The sequence below is a fragment of the Anser brachyrhynchus genome, assembly GCF_964034855.1.
Source record: "Anser brachyrhynchus genome assembly, chromosome: 1".
Taxonomy (NCBI): domain Eukaryota; kingdom Metazoa; phylum Chordata; class Aves; order Anseriformes; family Anatidae; genus Anser; species Anser brachyrhynchus.
Genome location: NC_137694.1, coordinates 51189581 through 51205027, shown reverse-complemented (window position 1 = coordinate 51205027; position 15447 = coordinate 51189581). Strand labels below are relative to the sequence as shown.

At 32.6% G+C, this 15447-nt stretch overlaps 2 protein-coding genes across 10 annotated transcripts in view; both read right to left on the bottom strand.

Moving 5' to 3' along the window:
* The window catches only part of LOC308193528 (uncharacterized protein), a 351138-nt gene that overhangs the window by 18317 nt on the left and 317374 nt on the right, over positions 1–15447 (bottom strand). The gene's annotated exons all lie outside the window — the stretch shown is intronic.
* Positions 1–15447, bottom strand: part of MGAT4C (MGAT4 family member C) — a 412384-nt gene that overhangs the window by 307055 nt on the left and 89882 nt on the right. The gene's annotated exons all lie outside the window — the stretch shown is intronic.

Sequence of the window (15447 nt, the reverse complement as noted above, 5' to 3'; positions counted from 1 at the left end):
AAAAAAAAAGCGGAGTTTTGTTGTTGTTGTTGTTGTTGTTTGTTTTTATTTTGTGACCCGGATAATGGTCAGTCTTTCCATGCTCTATTTACAATAGAAATCCAGAAATTTGGGACTGCTTTGGGACAATGAGACTGGATAAAATCAGGTATTATAAAATGTATTAAAAAGTAAATACATAAAGTACTTATGTACTTAAGTCACTTGCGTACTTAAAGTAGTTATGTACTTAAGTCATCACACGTATAAGACTATTTTAATTGTAATTTTAATGTCAGAAAATAATCTTCATAGTATATTAGCAGAATTACTTGGGATATTGTCTTTCACAGAATGGCTGCTGATACTACACAGGTTAAGTGACAGATGTATTCCCCCAAGACAGGATCCATGGAAGAGAAAAAAAAAAAAAAAAAAGTATAGTCTGAAGTTTTAGATTCAGTGGGAATTGATTTAGAGAGTCTATTTTTCAAGTTCTTATTGTATCTCTGAGATAATTGGTCATCTTGGGCTGTTGTGATGAATTCTGTATTTGGGTCTCTAGTAAGAAACATGCAGGCAATTGTTTTCATATATCAGAAGTAACCCAGAGGGGCTGATTCATTTTGGCAAGGATGTTCTGCTGGGGATTGCAACAGAAATTCAATCTACTAGGAAGAAATAAGAGACATAGTATATATTCTAGGCCACATGTCACAACATTTATCACTTTGAATAAAACAAAAGAAAAGTTTTGATGTGTTACACATGCTCAGTCAGTATTATAAACTCTGAAAGTGATGTTCTTCCGCCTTGTTACTCATTCCATTTCCCATGCCAATACACCACATTAATTTCCAAAATGTTCCAAATACTGTATGCTTAATATTCAGTTCTTAGAACACAAAGTTGAAGGTCATGATTTCAACTGATTGATTTTTATTTAACTTTTTCATTCCATTCTGGCCTGACAATTTTTAAAATAAAGCATAGCTGATATTACAGGTATCCTCTAAGTGGCACTACTTCTAACTTACGATTCAGAGGCCTTGTGATTTTCAATCAACCTGTTAATTGGTCTGCCCATACGCTTTATAACGAGTTGCATATATATGACTACAGAATATAAGTTTTAATTTTGTATGCAGTGTTGTGGAAATAAAAGTAAATAATTAACATAATAGGTATATATTTGTTATTTTTATTATTTTAATGCTTTTGAGAATATTAATGTAATTCCTGGGGTTCTATTATTAAAATACAACTCTGAATAATTGTTAAAACAGAATTTATATTAATTTCTTGTACTAATAATGTACCTTTACTTTGAAATAATTGTGGCCAGGCATTGACCAGAAATAGTAGGACATGGCTGAGTAAAATATTTTTCTGCTAAACTAATATGGAGGGAAAAATATATATTTCACTGTCAGAGGAATTCAAACATCAAACTGTATCTTAGTCAAGTACATTTTTGAGAGCTATACTTGACAGAGGAAACCAGAAAAGATTAGTTCTTTAGTGTGCTTTCACACTGACCATAATTTATAATTCTTCCTTTTGCTCCACTGGCGGTAGCGTTTTCAGTAATACAACTACATTAGTAACAGTGATTCCAGAGCACAGCAACTGTCTAGATTTTAATGGTGAATGTATGTAGAATATAAATGCAAAGGTGAAGAACGTATGTCATTAACCGCTAGAAAGAGTGGAAGACATGATGATGGGTAGAAGTAAAAAAAAAAAATAAAAAAATAGCCAGTATTCAGGCATTCAGGAGTCAGGGAAACAATGCATATGTTGGTAACATATTGCAGAAACACATTCCAATGGAAGTAAAGTATGCTTGCTTTCTTCAAAAAAGGGAGAAAGGGATCACATCTACTCTAAATAGATGTGAATATTTGAGAGGTTTGGAAACCTTTCAGTTTCCCCTGTTTTAATGACATATCTAAATGGAAATCAAAGCTTCTCCTTATTATTTGGTCCTGTGTAAAAATAACACAGGGACAGTAAAACAAGACCATCTGCCTTTTAAATGTAATCTCATTAAAACTTCCAAAGTTGTAGGTCAGTCCAGTATTTCAGGTCATGTACATCTTAAGTGAGAAGAATAATATGAAGGCCAGTAACTTTGTTATGATAGCAAATAAGTGAAATGGCTGAGCTTCCCAGCAATTTGCCAAATACACAGATGTGGAAGGGCATTTTAGAAAACAGATCCCATTTTTTCTTTCACAAAGCATTTATTATTATTATTATTATAAACCTATTATTATAATAATAAATCTAAAAAGCCTAGAGAAGAGATGACTCTTTGGGAATCTCATCAGTGTATATAGATACCTGAAGGAAGGGTACAAAGAAAGAGCCAGGCTCTCTTCAGTGGTGCCCAGTGACAGAGCAAGAGGCAGTTGACAACATTAAACACAGCAGGTTCCTCCTGAATATTGGGAAACACTTTTTTTTTCCTTCTCTCTCTCTTTTATCCTCTCTGGGAGGATACCTGAACAATGGAACAGGTTGCCCAGAGATATTATGGAGTTTCCATTCTTGGAGATATTCAAAAGCTGTCTGGATGTGGTCCTGAGCAACTGGCTCTAGGCGGTCCTTTTGAGGAGGGGATTTGGGAGATGATCTCCAGAGGTCCCTTGCAACATAAACTGTTCTATGATCCTGTTATTCTGTGAATAGTATGATGTAATGAGATAATCTAAAGTAGTATAAACTTCACATCAATTAACTATTGAAGGTAGTTTTAATTTTGTTGGATAACTGCAAAACTGCAGGTATTTGTTTAGTCTTGTTTGTTTTTATTGCCTTTTTTTTGCAAATTTATTATTTTATTTAAACAGACTTTTCAAGAATAAAATGAACAATGTAAAAGTCTAAGTTTGTAAGATATCTATTGAAATGTACAACATAGGCCAAGTTTACAGCAAAGGAGCAGATAAAGTATTTATAAAAATTTTAAACACTTTTTTTTTGATATGTCAAGATTTGACTTTGCAATAATGATGTGATAAACTTTCCCAAACTGTGAAATGTTTCCTTTTCTCGATTACATTGCCTTTTGTATCTTATCTAGTAAATTTTAAAAGCTAATCTTTTTTTTTTCAGTCCTCCTACTTAGCATCACTTCTTTTATTTATTTTTTCTTTTGAACAACTTGAATTATTAAAAATTATGTTATTACCCATCTAAAGATATGTACACATTGGAAATTATATGTTTACCAATTAAAGGTGAACAGTTCTTCACTCATATGGATGCCAGTTGACTTCAAGTATTACTTCGTAATACTCAAAGGACTCAAAAGTCAGAGTTAAGCATGACTACTAGACTAGTCAGAAAAAAAAAATCACTAAACAAATATACATGATGAAACCTACTATTCTGTAATATTTCAAGTGGGTAACCCACACTTTTCTGATTTAAATAAATTGATGACTGGTGTAAAGATTTTTATTACTAGGGCTCTGAATTCAGCACATTTCACAAACTCTAAATTACATTTATTTTAAATATGTAACATGAAATACAAAGAAAAATTTATTAAAGGTTCTCTCACTTTCTTTGAAAGATCACTCTCAGCCATAAATTAGTATGTGATGTTACTTCATGTAGAAGAACAAATACGTATTAAAGACCTAAAACTTCACAAAACATTAAATCTTTCTTTAATGACATTTGAAAAAAAAAAAAAAAGACATTTGATGAAACTATCTCTTCCCACTATACGTGTACAATTCTACTGGACAGTAATAGCAATTTATACAAATCTATAATATAGTAGCTTGATTACAGAAGCTTTTAAGTTTAAATTTTTTTCTTTCCTCTTTAATTATTTTATTTGTAGATCTTATTTGAATACACATGCACTGAATTCAAGCTGATATTTGTGAAGGTGTACGAATATGAATTTTTTTTTGCCCCTTTTTTTTGAATAATATTAATATTTTACTTTTGCTGGTTTCTAAATTTAGTTTTTTCTTTTTTTTTTTTTTAATGATTGCTTCATTTAAAACATTGCACTTGTGTTAAAATATTGTTTTCTATACTAAAGCTGGCTGCATTTGAAACCTTAAAAAACGTCCTCCTTTCATGTGGAGAGAAAGTAAGTAAGAAAGAGTGCTCTAAACTGTAAGCTAATGGAGTATAAAATTTTCATTATCTAAATCTTTTTGAGTGGTGAAAGCCTAAACATCATCAGAAATCCCTATTTTTGTATTATTGTACAACTTCAGGTAGACAAACTGTTTACAGCACATTCTAAAAGATGGCTTAAGAATGAACTTTCATTTATGCAAGTCTCAAGTATATGCCAATGGAAAACAAGATTGCTTCATTATGCTTGATACAAGCATTATTATTTCCCTAAATACAGAAAACTACAGGTAAGAAACAATAAATACTCTTTCATTTAAAAGCAATAGAGTATAGGATGGCCTTTGAAAGTCAGAATAAATTTTAGAGATAGATGCATTATAACTGAAATATAAGTAATACTTTAACACTCTCATTACGTATTTGAAACCATTATTTTGTCTTCATTAATCAAATATTTGGCTTTATTCTCCTAGCAGAATTAGTCCAGCCATCAAGAAAAAAAAAACCTTGAACATTTTTTGTTTGTTTTATAGCCACGAGCTCAGATTATTTCAGAAGAAGCAACAGCTAATGAGGCTTCATTAATTGGTTTAACCTAACAATTTCCATGGGATCCAATTGAATTAAGAAGCTGCAATATAACATCTTTTAGAAAGACTGAGTTTTTCTTCCCAACACTGCTTAACTTCATTATTAGTTATTAATAGAGAATTAGTAAATGTCATGCTTATTTATAATCTAGAATGACTGAACACATTTCAAATTCACATCGAAACTTAAACATCTTCATTTCTAAGACTACAGACTGGACCTGAGTCAAGCAAAGTGGTTCTGCTCACTCCCCTGTGTAGTGACCTGAAGGCTGCTGCACTGTAAGCACTGGGGTTCTAACTCTACAAGCCAAGGTTCCCTTTCAAGAAACTATTATTATTAAGATGGTAGAAAAATAGCAGAATTAAGATGAACATGCAGGTATTTGTGGTGTTCTTGTTAAGCAGAGCTTGGTGACACAATATACATTGATAAGAGCTCTCTTGAAGTGGAGCAGAATGTCAAGCAGAGCTCTACAACTGTTTGTTGTGAAATTATTGCTGTTCAATAGTTTCATAAATTAACTTTATAATGTAAAGGAAATTCAGTTTCCAGATAGCTCAAAACTTTGGAGAACAGCAAACATACTCGAAGACAAATAAAAATTACCTCAAGATATTGCAGAATAGGTCCAGAAAGATAGAAAACCACTAGAGATGCACCTACACACAAATTATGTAAGTACTTCTATACTTAGTGCAAAAATAATCAACAGACCAGATACAGGTTGGGCAATCACTTACCTTCTTTGCAAAGTGGTTTTTGAAGACAATGTAGAGCTGTATGAACAGGAACAAAACCATGAAATCACGTAAAGCCATAAACTCTGGCTGTGACTGGAAATAACAATCACTAGAGTGTTTTGGGAACTGCCTTCTAAAAGCATGTGAACTAAATAAATAAAGGTTAGATAAAAGTAATAAGAATTAATAAAGCTTTCATCTACAGGTCCTGTGGTGCAAAACCACCCTGGCTTTCTCTCTCTGCAGAAGACTGAGAAAAAATAAAATAGTTGTCAAAAACATCATAAGGCAACCTGATCTAGTGGGTGGCATCCCTACCTATGGCAGAGGGGTTGGAACTAGATGCTCTTTGAGGTCCCTTCCAACCCAAGCCATTCTATGATTCTATGATAGGTCAAGGAGAAAAGGAAAACTAGCTTTCTTTATGACTGGGATTAGTAAAATAAACACAAATGTGCTTCATTTGAAATGAAAAAGATTCAGAAAATGAAAATAACAATAATAATAATTAAAGTACCAAGAACAAGGATGATGAAGCATTCCAACAGTCAATCTAAGAACAGATTAGATAAAAATGAGATTTTAATGACAGATGTTACAGATAATCGTGGCTTTAGGTAGGAAGCTTGTTACATTAGGTCCTAAAGCATCTTTGAGAGCTTCTGCTTCTGTGTGAAACTCTGCTAGAAGGTGGTATAGAAGGTGGCACAGAAGTGGTATAGAAGACCAAATCTTGTAATCTTATAATGTTAAAGGATTTGTGAAACCAGTCTAACCGTAAAAGAACAAGCATTAAATAAAATCTAAAGAAATAAAAAGGCACAGTTAATAGCTAGCTCTTCATAAGTATCTTGGAAAAAAGGCAATAGCCAATATGATTCAGTTGAACAGCACCAGAAATTACCACCTCTGGCTTTAAGAAAACACAGCAACCACAATTCATTAAACCCAACTAGCTGCTGGTCAGTGTAGAAGTTTTGTGGGTTCTGCAGAGTTCATTTCACAGATTTTTAGGTTTGTTGTTTGTTTGTTTGTTTTAACTTACAATGTTTTATCCATTCTCTGATCAAGTTGAAATGTTTGCAAAGTCAAATATTGCAAACATTGCATTTGGAGGCCTGATTTTCATGTCACATTATTGAGCTTTATAGTTTTAGATGTAAGATGACATTTCAAAACTAAGAAGCTCAGTGACTTCAAAAGAAAATTATTTCAAGCTAGAAAAGCATACTGAAAACATTATGCATGAATGAATACCAAAGATTTCAATAAACTAACATTGTTTTTCTCTTATAGCTTTCTCTACTGACACATTGCTTACAGTGCTAGAACATTGTATTTATTAAAGTGAATTACTTAAGTAGGTTTCAGTTTTATCAACTATTGAAAAATTATGCAGATTTCAATGACCCTTTGTTTTGTCTTAGAAATATATTTTTGTCCTTTTTGCAGCTAAGTATAAAGTAAATAAGTATTTCAGAAGTTACAATCACTTAGAAACTGAGGAAGAACTTCAGTAATATTAAATAGGCAATATAAGCACAACACATTTTAAAGATCTAACAGATTACAAAATGAGATTTGGTAATAACTTACTAAATAAGTATTACTATTAAACAGTAATTTCTATTTAAGTAATAATAATAATGAGAATTCTTGTAACACCGATCCTAAAGGTACTTTGAAATCACATAATGCTAAAGACCTTTCTTTTAAATAAGTCAGAGTAACATACAACTGTGGAGCTGTCAATGTCTCCACTTTACAGATTTTCTTGTCAACAAAATATCTTGATAAAAATAAATAGAAATGATCATGCAGGCAATTGAAGGACTGTGAAGCAACAGCTAATTATCAAACAAATTATATAATGTTGTTTTTAACTTGGCAGTGCAAGGTTAAAGATTGGATTAGATGACCATGTAGGTTTTTTCCAACCTACATGATTCTATGATTCTATGATTTTAGACTTTGCAGTAAACATTCAAACCAACAAAGCATTGGTATAATCCTTGTGTAATACTGAAAGATCTAGTAATTTATTATTATTATTATTTTAATCTGGAGACCTAATGAATATACAATTTGGTATTCTGAACCAGCAATGTGTTTCCATGGTAGCTGAAGAAATGTACTCATTACTACAAGAACTGAAACAGCTAAGTTAATGTAAAATTATTTTTGTATAAACAATCCTAACATGAACAATAGAACAATTAAACTATTTAAAATGTAAATTGTACTTAGAATTTTCTAATGGATGGAGTTTTCATGAAAGTTAAAGGCCATTTAAGCATTAAATCAAACTATGTTTTTCGGTAAATAATTAGCAAAAAAATTTCTCTGTGGTAAAAATATTAAAAATATGATGGCTGTTGCAAAAAGAGCAATTCTTTCCCATTCCATTTGCCTTCTTCTTCCTTCACTCCTCCCACATGGAGATACCTCCCCACCTTTGGTATTAGTGGGACACCTCTGAGATATGATTCAGATAAGTAACTATATAGAAAATTATTCACTTACTAAGTGAAATTAATTCATGAAGCGGTCATATGAGTACAATGTGGTGCAATAGAGCTAGAAGACAAATCCAGTTCAGAATACAAAAGAAAGCAAGGAAAAAGGACTGGTACCTTCGTGCTGACAGCAGTGAGTTGTTAGATTAACTCAGTTATGTGACCCCTCTGCAACCAAGAATTTTTATTTCCATATATTTATGTCCATTTTTTCATATATATATACATACATAGATTGGCTTTATAGTCCAGATTAATGAAATTGTTCAATTGAAAAATAATATACTGAAATCAAGAGAAAAAAGCATTTTATAGCTATTATTGCTTTTATCTAATCTGCAACTGCTGGTACTGGTCAAGAGAAAAGTAAAAAACTAAGAAACAAATTAAAAAGAAAAACGTAAGAATTTAAAAAATATTTTAGCTGTTTTAAGGGTCATTTTCTTTGCTAGGAGAAAACAAATTATTTTATTCTTACATATTGTCAAACCTCTCAGAAACAAAATTATTTAATTCTTATATATTTTGAAACCTCTCAAATGCATCAACAGGAAAGTTCCCAGCTCCTCAGCAGGCAAGGATTACCTTATAATTATCTGAAAGTTACCTCTTTCCCAATAGAATCTATTGAACCTTCATTTTTCCTCTTTGTGCTACTCCACAATGAACTAGGAAATAGATAGTCCCACACAATTACAGTTTGCTTCACAGTACCTGAGAGTACACAGCCAACAATAACATTCATAGAACATTAATAATAATAGTAACAAATGAGAAAGGTACTGAAAGACAGAACAAAGAAGCAAAATTTGAAGAAGTTTTCAAGATGCAAACTGAGGAAAGATTATTTCTTGGTCAGATTAGAAAGTTGAAGAAATTGCTGTTATTCAATGATGTTGGCAGTTATTTTACCACATTCAGAATTTGGTAAACACTGTTATGTAGGGCATAGTCCTACTAATATATCAGAAACTATTCAGTTACAATTTGCCCATTACATTTCACTCTTTCTTTGTAATTTCTATCATATTATGTCATCTATTAACTTAGTTGTACAGACACTGCCAATTTTCATTCATATGTAATAGTTAATGGCTTGAAAGATCAGGTTATTTCCTCATAGTCCCAGAAATTAAGTCGTACTCAATTTTCCATCTTTTAAAGGGGAAAAAATCATTACATGCTTTCTATCCTAATTTATCAAGAATGTTTGATCATAGTATGAATTTTTTGTTGCTCTTAACTTTGAGAACTTCGAAATATTAAAATCAGATAGCAATCTGTATGCATCCCTTTCTGGCACCAGTGTTTTGCCCTGCCAATCCTCAGGAACTGACACCTCCACATTCTGTCATTTATGTTAAGTCATCGTTTCATTCCCCATCAAAGGCACCAGAACTGAGCTTTCAGGAGGCAGATGTCCGACATGTCTGTAGTGCATAATACAGCAGATACGACCAGATACCAAATCTTTTTAGTTGATACCTGATATTCAGAGTGACATAATATTTTTACTGTTCCTTACTGTGATGATGCACAGATACCAATTTAAGCAACACTCTTAAATTTAAGAACACTCCTCTACGTGTAAAGAATGCTCACAATTCTCTTTAACTGCCTGGTCCTCCAACTTTATTTTTAAATACATCTAAACTGTTAGTATGTGAAACAACTGAAGATCCTGAAGAAACTTTATTACCAAATTTGCCATTTATAAATTTGCCATTTATATATCAGATATAAATATGCATCCCAAACAATTCCATGCTCTTATACAAGATATCTTGTAGAGACAAATGTCCATTTCCTTGTCCTTGATCCTGCTTATTTCACTTCCTGCTGAAGACTAACCTTTTCAAGCAACCCAACTGAGAAGTCTGGGGTTATTCTCCCCTTCCCCCACACCATTTAAGTGTGTATTTGTAGTTACGTGACTTTCAGCATTCCTTACCACAAAGGCAGAAATTTTTGATTTTGAAGTTGAGATTACACACTTTAGAGACACTAAGTCACCATCAAAAGAAAAGGTGACATGGCAAAGAACAATTTGACATAATTTTGATATTAATTTCATCTTGCCGCATTGATGTACGCATTAGGAACAGGAATAGGTTCTCATATAGATGGAATGATAGCATTTAGCATGTTGCATATACAGCTGAGACACTTTGCTACAGACTGACTTTTTCCAGATAGTTAACAAAGATTATCTGAACAGTTGTGGTGGTCTCACACTGACAGATAGCTACGTTCCTATATAGGTCCGTACCATGGGATCCATCCTTCATGAATGGATTGCTCCAGCACAGCTCCCACCAGGCCTTCTGCTCCTGTGTGGGTTCTTCTCCATGGGCTGCAGCTCCGGCCCGGGGCCTTCTCCTGTGGGGGCTGTCCATGGGCCGCAGCCTCCTCCAGGCCACATCCACCTGCTCCACTAGGGGCTCCTCCACGGGCTGCAGCGTGGAGATCTGCTCCGTGTGGGACCCGTGGGCTGCAGGGGGACAGCCTGCTCCACCAGGGGCCTTTTCACAGGGTGCAGGGGAACTTCTGCTCCAGCACCTGGGGCATCTCCTGCCCTCCTTCTGCAGCTGACCGTGGTGTCTTTCTCTCTACATTTTCTCACTCCTCTCTCTCCCAGATGCTGTGGCACAGCATTTTTTCCTCTTTTTTTTTTTTCTTTTTCCTTTTATTTTTTTTTCTTTCCATCACTCATTGGCTTGTTCCTTGGCCAGTGGCAGGTCCCTTTTGGAGCCACCTGGAACTGGCTCTTACCTGACATGGAGCAGGTTCTGGGCTCTTCTCACAAAGACTACAGCTACAGCACTCCCCTCCTCCATCTCCTGTCTGCCCACTCCACTGTCAAAACTTTGCCAAGTTAGCCCAATATGACAGTATACTTGCTTTCCTACATTTCAATCAATTCATAGTCAACATGCTCTCCATCTTACTTCTTGTGCCCTGGTGAGACTGAATTAATGTATTTCCAGAGATTATTAGGGTGATTAGCTATAAGAATATGCATGACAAGTTCCAGAAATAGCCCATGGCTCTTCTAAGATCCATCTATAAAATGAGTAAAACAGAATTAATTTACACAGACGACTCATTCTATCTGTTATAGATGTTCTTAATTTTAAAACTTGATAGTTTCAAATAAGACATTATATGGATGGAAAGAAAGGTCAAGAGAATTCTGTTAAATTTTTCATTCTAACAATTTTGGCTAATTCTGAACTAGTTTGGACAATTCCCTGTATTACAAGAATTTCACTACACATACCAACAATAATAACTGGAGATGTTCATATGTTATATTAGGTTGATATGGTTGGTAAATATTGACCTTCAAAAATGTAACCAATACAATTTATCATTAGTCTCAAGAACAGAAGATTATTTTCCTTTGGTGAGAAATGTTTTTGTTTCTTACTTTTTTTTATTCATCTTTCAGAAAGTATGAAAGAAGATTTTTATTCTGTGCTTGGTCCTATTAATACAAAAATGGCAATAAAAACAAAACAAAACAAAAAGAAAACACAAGAAAACACAAATAAATTTGATGTAAACTATAACTATGCAAAGACTTATACTTTATTTGTTAAAGGTTGAAAAAAAATCCCCTAAAAGATGGATTCTAAACAGTAAGAAAAGCACTCAAGTACTGGTCTACTCACAGTAGGTCAGGAACAAAGGAGCTACAGTAGCCAAAGTATTATTATCATTTTCAGTATAGAGGGTTACTTTATGTAGGTTTGTACAAAATACATCTTCATATATAGTTTTCACTTCAATCACTATTGCTTTAGATTTAAATGCAGATCTTTGTATTTTTTTCTTCTATGTAGATGTTTTCTGCTCTTAGAGAGTATTTAATAATTTTCTACAATGAAAATATCTGTAAAAATTACACATACTCACTCTGAAAGATGTAAGATTTAAGATTAAAAAATACTTATTTTTTCATTTCTTTTACACTTGAGAATATTTCTGTTACTGTCTGCATTTACTTCAGGTTTTGCATGTAAATTATCTTTTCAATCCAACCACGCAAGATACGACATTCTAGTGTGCAAGACTGTAGTGCTATAGCCTGAAGGGCTCTCGTTCAGGACTCAAGCATGACTACATAACTCCAGGAATCAAAGGAAAAAAAAAAATGATTCCTGAAGATTTAGATTCATCTAGATGTTCCTTTAAAAAATACTTTGGGGAAATCAGTTTAAAATAGAGTGACATTCAGGCTTTCAAAACATCAACTGAAAAGAGAGTGAACGGAATATCCAATGACTTTTTTCAATAACAAAAGTTATAAAGAAAGCTACTGTTGACAGTTAACCATTTCGCACACTAATACTGTTCTTAGCAAGCTGAGTGTTATATATATTTTTCTCTCTTCATTGTCTACACTTTCCTGCCACTAAATAACTGAGTTTAATTTCTCAAAGTCAAACCACTATTCTGATCCATGCCTTCAATGCCAGCTTTCAAAAAAGACTGTTTTGCACAAACTCTTTACAATATTTTACAAAAAGGGCAGTTTACTTATACTTCTTGTCAATTACAAATATATAATTATAAATGGGAAATTACCTTTTTGACAATATTTCCCTTTCTCACATACTTTTAAGAACATAACTCTTCACATTCCAGCCTCTAGACTAATGACCATTAGCCTAAGAAATTTGTGCCTACCTACTAATTTTTAAGTATATATATACAAAAGTTCACATTTAACCATGTTTCTGATGTTATGAAGTATCTACAAAGCTACTTTTAGGTCCTTAGAGACAAACAATAATGTGCAAAGATAAAAGAAATTGGGATCCTTTCCCTTCCTAAACAAGTCCTGTAATGCAATTCCATAATACAAGACCTTAGCCAGCAGTCGATCAAATCTAGAGATGATCTGCAAAGCACAGAGAAATAAGTGCCCGCACAGATTTCTGGTTTGTTGTAACTCTCATTATGTACTAGGCAAACCACATAAGATCTAAAAATCACTGAATTATCATTATAAGAATTTTAAGATTTGAGATATGAGATTTGATTCTATCCTCAGAGTCATTCAGATTTTCCATTTGTTCTTATGCAGATTTGTACTAGCAGTTCCATCATTTTTCATTATTAATAATTTCATTATAATGTTGTGGGATTTTTCGGCTTAACAGAAATTTTAGATGTATTAAAATGGAATTTTATTCACATGGGATCTTTTAGGTTGGGGGATTGCATCTGAATCCAAATTGGATTCAGTAGCTGTAGCACATTTGCTCCAAGCTTTACACCTAAAGCAGATGGAAGCAATATTGCATCAGGAAATGAACCTTTTCAAATTACAATAGTTTATGATGTTCATCTGCATTTTAAACAGATATAAAGGATTTATTCCTAAAATACATCAAGAAACACTATTTTCAACTCCTGAAATGCATCAGAGAGTTTATGACCAATCAAGTAAAATATGTTGCACATTTTCACTTGTGTATATCTTTCTCTCTGCAGTATTACATGGATATAGGTATTGGTGATTTTACTAGCAACTATATATAAACCCACTGAAATAGAGACCAGAAAGTGATTTCATATTCCAAATCCACTTTGTTAAAGATTTAGCTCCCAAGACTGACAACAACAAGATAAATTTAAAACCATAAAATATTATTTTTATTTGAAATACAGTGCAATACAATAGAAGCAGATAATTAAAACAGATAATATGTAGTCAGACTTGGAAAACTGCTTGATTTGAAGGTACAGAACAGAAAGACTTGTCATTATTTCTTCTTGTGACCCGAGAAGGCATGAATTGAAATTAGTTTTTGTCATGCACAAAGACTGAATGGTGAAATTCAAATCACCACCTGAAAAATACGTTTCACATTCCTGACCAATAAGACCATTATTTCCAAAATAGTCCATTTTTTTAACATTTTTTTTTCAGGAAAATTGTTTTCTCTGTTGAGTTATAATTACTAGTTTTTATTCATAGAGTAACGATAAGTCAAGTATAAGAGAAGTTCAGTGTCCTAGAAAAAAAATGCACATAGCAGATTGCCAACAGCAACTTATTTAAGTCAACTATTGTTGAAAGTAAATTCAAGTAAAAATTTTAACAATTTATTTTCAAGCTATGTTATCTGAAAAATGAGATGTTACTATTGGACTGCAAAAGTTTGGAAAAGGAATGTGGAACAGAAACATTTATATTACCTCATTAAAAGAAAAAAAAAGGGAAAAAAGTCACCTATATGGCCACAATATAACAGTGGTGGCAAAACTAATGATAATATCTATTAACACTAAATAAATGCTTGTTTTCTACCTAGAAAAACAACAATAACAAAATAACAACAACACACAAAAACACAGCATCATAAAAGTTGGTCTTTTTTTCCAATTCCTTAATTGTTTGGTGAAGCAGAGGTGATACATTTATTTTATCTGGACACTTTTCTCCACTATTACTTTATTGACACTAACATTAATGCACAGTTAGTACTTTTTTTTAATTCCAGGTTTTAGTTTTTCATTATGATAATTTTTAGTGTGCTTATGATATTCAGATAGTAGCAATTTTTTTTTTTTAACCTTTGATTGCTCAGAACGGATGCATCCTATCTCTAAAGTTATTTATTCTACAGATTTGCATGCTTTCAAGAAATTGGCAAGGTTTCTCACATGAACCTATTTTATAAATGTGATGGAAGGTCCATGATATATCAGAAAAGACAATCCCTGAAAAACACTTTTGCAGCTTCAAGTCTCTACAAGAGAGATTACTTTTCTGGGAAACACAAAATTTTCAACAATTGATTTTACTAATGTTGTGATTGAAATTGGATTTTTCTGTGTCAATAAGGAAAATAATTGACAGGAGAGATTTAATCAAATATGAAATGAGAATAATACTAGAAGAGAAGTTAGCAGAAAAGTAAAGAGAGTAAAACAGATTTCTGATATTACTGAGTGGTAGTAGAAAAATATATTCAAGTAACATTTAATTATTAATGGCATAGAAAAGTCAATCTAAAGAATAGTAGCAGATGGAGAGTGTACATAATGTTGATACAGCATTTCAGGAAAATAGTTTTGCTTCAAAACATTATGATAAAATCCTTTGCAAATAACAGCTGACATAGTTTAGAAACAGTATTTTAAAAACACTTCATATTTTATGTGTCACTCAACATTTTTCACATAAGCAAGGAAGCAGTTTCTATCAGGAGGATTTGGGAATTCTGTGTAATGATGAGGAATGATTTCCAAGTGTTTTTAAACACAAGTACACAGACACACAACAGAGAAAAGTCTTCTTAAAATAATTAATACTCTATACTCAATACAATACATACATACAATAACAATACTTCTTAAAATAACTAATACTAAGGTAACAAGCTTCACCTAAATTAAATTATGTCAAACCCTGACATAATTGCTTTCTCGGCCTTACGCTCATTTAACTCTTTCCATTTCACTTGATTATTTGTATTAAGCTTGCCCAATCT